Raw genomic sequence first — 6,000 nt, forward strand, 5'->3', positions numbered from 1 at the left:
CTATTACAGGGCATCACGGCGCAGACCGATCTGTGGCTGGCACCGCTGAACCTGAAGCCAGGCATGGTTGTGTGTGACAATGGCCGTAACCTGGTGGCGGCTCTGCAACTCGGCAGACTGACACATGTGCCATGCCTGGCCCATGTGTTAAATCTCATAGTTCAGCGTTTCCTCAAGACATACCCCAATCTGTCTGATTTGCTCACGAAGGTGCGCCGCATCTGTGCGCATTTCAGGAAGTCCAGCACAGATGCTGCCACTCTCAGGGCAGCGCAGCGCCGCCTCCAACTGCCCGCTCACCGACTGTCGTGCCCACGAGGTGGAATTCAACATTAACCATGTTATCCAGAGTTTACCAGCAGCGCAGAGCGATTGTAGACTGCCAGATGTCAACTTCCACCAGAACTGGTAGTCAGGTCAGTCAGCTTCCTCAAGTCTACAATGAGGAGTGGACGTGGATGTCTGATATCTGTCAGGTGCTGAGTAACTTTGAGGAGTCAACACAGATGGTCAGTGGCGATGCAGCCATCATCAGCCTCACCATCCCGCTTCTTGGCCTGTTGAAAAACTCTCTGATCAGCATGAAGTCGGAAGCTTTGCGCTCGTCACAAGAGACGGGGGAAGAAGATTCCCTTGTTGATAGCCAAAGCACCCTTAGGTCTGTTTCTCAGCGCATATCGGAGGAGGTGGAGGTGGAGGAGGATGAGGAGGAAGAGGAGGAGAATGTTGGCGAGACACAAGAGGGGACCATTGTTGAGTCCTTCACTGTTCAGCGTGTATGGGCAGAAGAAGAGGAGTTGGAGGAGTTGGAGGAGGAGGAAATGGACAGTCAGGCCAGTGAGGGGAGTGAATTCTTACGCGTTGGTACTCTGGCGCATATGGCAGATTTCATGCTAGGCTGCCTATCCCGTGACCCTCGCGTTCAAAGAATTTATTCCAGCACCGATTACTGGGTATTCACTCTCCTGGACCCACGGTACAAGCAAAATCTTTCCACTCTCATCCCTGGAGAGGAAAGGAGTGTGAGAATGCATGAATACCAGCAGGCCCTGGTGCACAAGCTGAAACAGTATTTCCCTTCTGACAGCGCTAGCGGCAGAGGGCGTACTTCTGCGGGACAAGTAGCGAGGGAGAATAGGCGAGCAGGCAGCTTTTCCAGCACTAGCAGGGGTACGCTTTACAAGGCCTTTGCCAGTTTTATGTCACCCCAGCAAGACACTGTCACCTGTCCCCAGTCTCGGCAGAGTAGGGCTGATCATTACAGAAAGATGGTGAGCGAGTACGTAGCTGAGCATACCATTGTCCTAAATGACCACACAGCTCCCTACAACTACTGGGTTTCAAAGCTGGACATGTGGCACGAACTGGCGCTGTACGTCTTAGAGGTTCTTGCCTGCCCTGCCGCTAGCGTGTTGTCCGAGCGGGTTTTCAGTGCAGCTGGTGGCATCATCACCGATAAGCGTACACGCCTGTCGACTGACAGCGCTGACAGGCTGACGCTTATCAAGATGAATAAAGCCTGGATTTCTCCGGATTTTTATTCTCCACCAGGTGAAAGAAGCTCAACCTGAATAATGTATGCACTCCTCCTCCTCATTGTCCTCCTTCTCCTCCTCTTTGTACACTAAAGCAGAGGAAACTGGCTACTTTTTGCCAGGGCCAACTGGCTCTAGCTATAGTACTCTATGTATTTAATTTTTCTGGAGGGCCACCTACCCGGTCCTCTGTTTTAAGCAATTTTTGGGAGTGCCACATACAGGCACTCAATCTATTTAATTTTTCTGGAGGACCACCTACCTGCTCCTCTGGTTTGAAAACTTTTTTGGACTGCCACATACAGGCACTATCCAAATTAAATTGTCTCCATAGCAGCCTCCACATGTCGTCTTTTTAGCTGGCTCCACACGTTGTCTCCATTGCTACCTCCACACGTCATCGTCATAGCTGCCTCCAAAAGTCGTCCTTATAGCTGCCTCCATACATGGTCTCCTTATCAAACGAACTGTGTCAAGCAGAATTTTGGGTTGTTTTCATGGATTCCACATCAAACTTGTTAACTTTGTCGCCACCCTGCTGTGTAATCCACAAAATATACTGGCAAACTTTTATCATTTACCGATATTATTTCAGCGCTTCTTGCACATCTGTTTACATTCCCCTCACCCGCCATATCCCAAACTTATAAGAACGCTACTACACTTGATCTTATACAAAAGGTTCTTAGAAGTGCTGTTTGGGGAGTAGCCTAGAGACAGGGGCTTGGATTGGCGAAAGCTCGCCTGGCAGCGGAGCGCCAGCTCCATCTCAAGATCCAACTAACATAGTTTTAACTGCAGTACCTTTAATCTACTACTAGTTCACTGCCTCCATACATGGTCCCCTTATCAAACGAGCTGTGTCAGGCAGAATTTTGGGTTGTTTTCATGGATTCCACATCAAACTTGTTAACTTTGTCGCCACCCTGCTGTGTAATCCACAAAATATACTGGCAAACTTTTATCATTTACCGATATTATTTCAGCGCTTCGTGCGCATCTGTTTACATTCCCCTCACCCGCCATATCCCAAACTTATAAGAACGCTACTACACTTGATCTTATACAAAAGGTTCTTAGAAGTGCTGTTTGGGGAGTAGCCTAGAGACAGGGGCTTGGATTGGCGAAAGCTCGCCTGGCAGCGGAGCGCCAGCTCCATCTCAAGATCTAACTAACATAGTTTTAACTGCAGTACCTTTAATCTACTACTAGTTCACTGCCTCCATAAATGGTCCCCTTATCAAACGAGCTGTGTCAGGCAGAATTGTGGGTTGTTTTCATGGATTCCACATCAAACTTGTTAACTTTGTCGCCACCCTGCTGTGTAATCCACAAAATATACTGGCAAACTTTTATCATTTACCGATATTATTTCAGCGCTTCTTGCACATCTGTTTACATTCCCCTCACCCGCCATATCCCAAACTTATAAGAATGCTACTACACTTGATCTTATACAAAAGGTTCTTAGAAGTGCTGTTTGGGGAGTAGCCTAGAGACAGGGGCTTGGATTGGCGAAAGCTCGCCTGGCAGCGGAGCGCCATCTCCATCTCAAGATCCAACTAACATAGTTTTAACTGCAGTACCTTTAATCTATTACTAGTTCACTGCCTCCATACATGGTCCCCTTATCAAACGAGCTGTGTCAGGCAGAATTTTGGGTTGTTTTCATGGATTCCACATCAAACTTGTTAACTTTGTCGCCACCCTGCTGTGTAATCCACAAAATATACTGGCAAACTTTTATCATTTACCGATATTATTTCAGCGCTTCTTGCGCATCTGTTTACATTCCCCTCACCCGCCATATCCCAAACTTATAAGAACGCTACTACACTTGATCTTACACAAAAGGTTCTTAGAAGTGCTGTTTGGGGAGTAGCCTAGAGACAGGGGCTTGGATTGGCGAAAGCTCGCCTGGCAGCGGAGCGCCAGCTCCATCTCAAGATCCAACTAACATAGTTTTAACTGCAGTACCTTTAATCTACTACTAGTTCACTGCCTCCATACATGGTCCCCTTATCAAACGAGCTGTGTCAGGCAGATTTTTGGGTTGTTTTCATGGATTCCACATCAAACTTGTTAACTTTGTCGCCACCCTGCTGTGTAATCCACAAAATATACTGGCAAACTTTTATCATTTACCGATATTATTTCAGAGCTTCTTGCGCATCTGTTTACATTCCCCTCACCCGCCATATCCCAAACTTATAAGAACGCTACTACACTTGATCTTACACAAAAGGTTCTTAGAAGTGCTGTTTGGGGAGTAACCTAGAGACAGGGGCTTGGATTGGCGAAAGCTCGCCTGGCAGCGGAGCGCCAGCTCCATCTCAAGATCCAACTAACATAGTTTTAACTGCAGTACCTTTAATCTACTACTAGTTCACTGCCTCCATACATGGTCCCCTTATCAAACGAGCTGTGTCAGGCAGATTTTTGGGTTGTTTTCATGGATTCCACATTAAACTTGTTAACTTTGTCGCCACCCTGCTGTGTAATCCACAAAATATACTGGCAAACTTTTATCATTTACCGATATTATTTCAGCGCTTCTTGCGCATCTGTTTACATTCCCCTCACCCGCCATATCCCAAACTTATAAGAACGCTACTACACTTGATCTTATACAAAAGGTTCTTAGAAGTGCTGTTTGGGGAGTAGCCTAGAGACAGGGGCTTGGATTGGCGAAAGCTCGCCTGGCAGCGAAATGCCAGCTCCATCTTAAGATCCAACTAACATAGTTTTAACTGCAGTATCTTTAATCTACTACTAGTTCACTGCCTCCATACATGGTCCCCTTATCAAACGAGCTGTGTCAGGCAGAATTTTGGGTTGTTTTCATGGATTCCACATCAAACTTGTTAACTTTGTCGCCACCCTGCTGTGTAATCCACAAAATATACTGGCAAACTTTTATCATTTACCGATATTATTTCAGCTCTTCTTGCGCATCTGTTTACATTCCCCTCACCCGCCATATCCCAAACTTATAAGAACGCTACTACACTTGATCTTATACAAAAGGTTCTTAGAAGTGCTGTTTGGGGAGTAGCCTAGAGACAGGGGCTTGGATTGGCGAAAGCTCGCCTGGCAGCGGAGCGCCAGCTCCATCCCAAGATCCAACTAACATAGTTTTAACTGCAGCACCTTTAATCTACAACTAGTTCACTGCCTCCATACATCGCTCCCTTATCAAACGAGCTGTGTCAGGCAGAATTTTCAGGTGTTTCACCAGATACATAGTGGAACGTGGCCCATCTGTCGCCGCCATGCTGGAGACCTGAATTACTGTCGCTCTTAATCATGGAACCATTTCCGTAAAAACAATTAAAAATAGAACCACTATGCTATTCCATTATTCCTAGGTGAAATATCCAAACGACCCGGCCTGCTTTGAAAATTATAATTTTTTCAAAGTAAACGCTTCTGGCCCCCAGGCCCATTTTGGGTGGGGAGGAGCCGAGAGACAGGGGCTTGGACAGGCGAAAGCTCGCCTGGCAGTGGACCGCCAGCTCCATCCCAAGATTAGGCAGCCTCAGAGGCATCCATGCATGCTGCCCCTGCTGTTTCCTGTCCATTTTGCCTCCACGATCCTCCACAGCGTCCACCAATGTCTCATTTCAACTCTCTATACCCCAGACGCTGGAGCATGAGAGGATATGCAGCACATCATCCCCTTATCAAACGAGTTGTGTCAGGCAGAATTTTCAGGTGTTTCACCAGATACATAGTGGAACTCGGCCCATCTGTCGCCGCCATGCTGGAGACCTGAAGTTGCAATCATAGCAGCGCAATATGAATGCCCAATACTGTCGCTCTTAATCATGGAAGTCGTCTCCATGGCTGCCTTCACATGTCGTCCCCTTATCAAAAGAGCTGTGTCAGGCTCATTTTTCGGGTGTTTCACCAGATACGTCATGGAACTTGGTCACTATGTCGCCACCATGCTGTGTTATCGACTAAATATACCGTCAACCTTTTGTTCACATAGGAAATCATTTCACTCTCTAGCCTGCCGCTGCTGCCGCTGCCTCTGCATGCTGTCCCCTATAGTGTCAGGGTCAATTATTGCATGTTTTAGATGCTATCTAGCCTCATTCGGTCACTCTGTCATGGCCATGCTGTTGCCTATAATTTTGGCATAATGGTACGATTAAGCAGCCTCAGAGGCATCCATGCATGCTGCCCCTGCTGTTTCCTGTCCATTTCCGTGGTGTTTCCATCCTTTTCTGAGGTTCCCAGGTGTTTGGCCAAGCTACCCTGTGCAGAGCCTTGGTCCCCTTGAAAAATGCTTGAGTCTCCCATTGACTTCAATGGGGCTCGTTATTCGAGACAAGCACTCGAGCATCGGGAAAAGTTCGTCTCGAATAACGAGTACCCGAGCATTTTAGTGCTCGCTCATCTCTATATAGCACGTATACCAGGACTGCCTTTTGGTCCTAGTCCTGCCCTCACAAAGTTC

Source organism: Engystomops pustulosus, chromosome 2, assembly GCF_040894005.1.
Source record: "Engystomops pustulosus chromosome 2, aEngPut4.maternal, whole genome shotgun sequence".
NCBI classification, from domain to species: domain Eukaryota; kingdom Metazoa; phylum Chordata; class Amphibia; order Anura; family Leptodactylidae; genus Engystomops; species Engystomops pustulosus.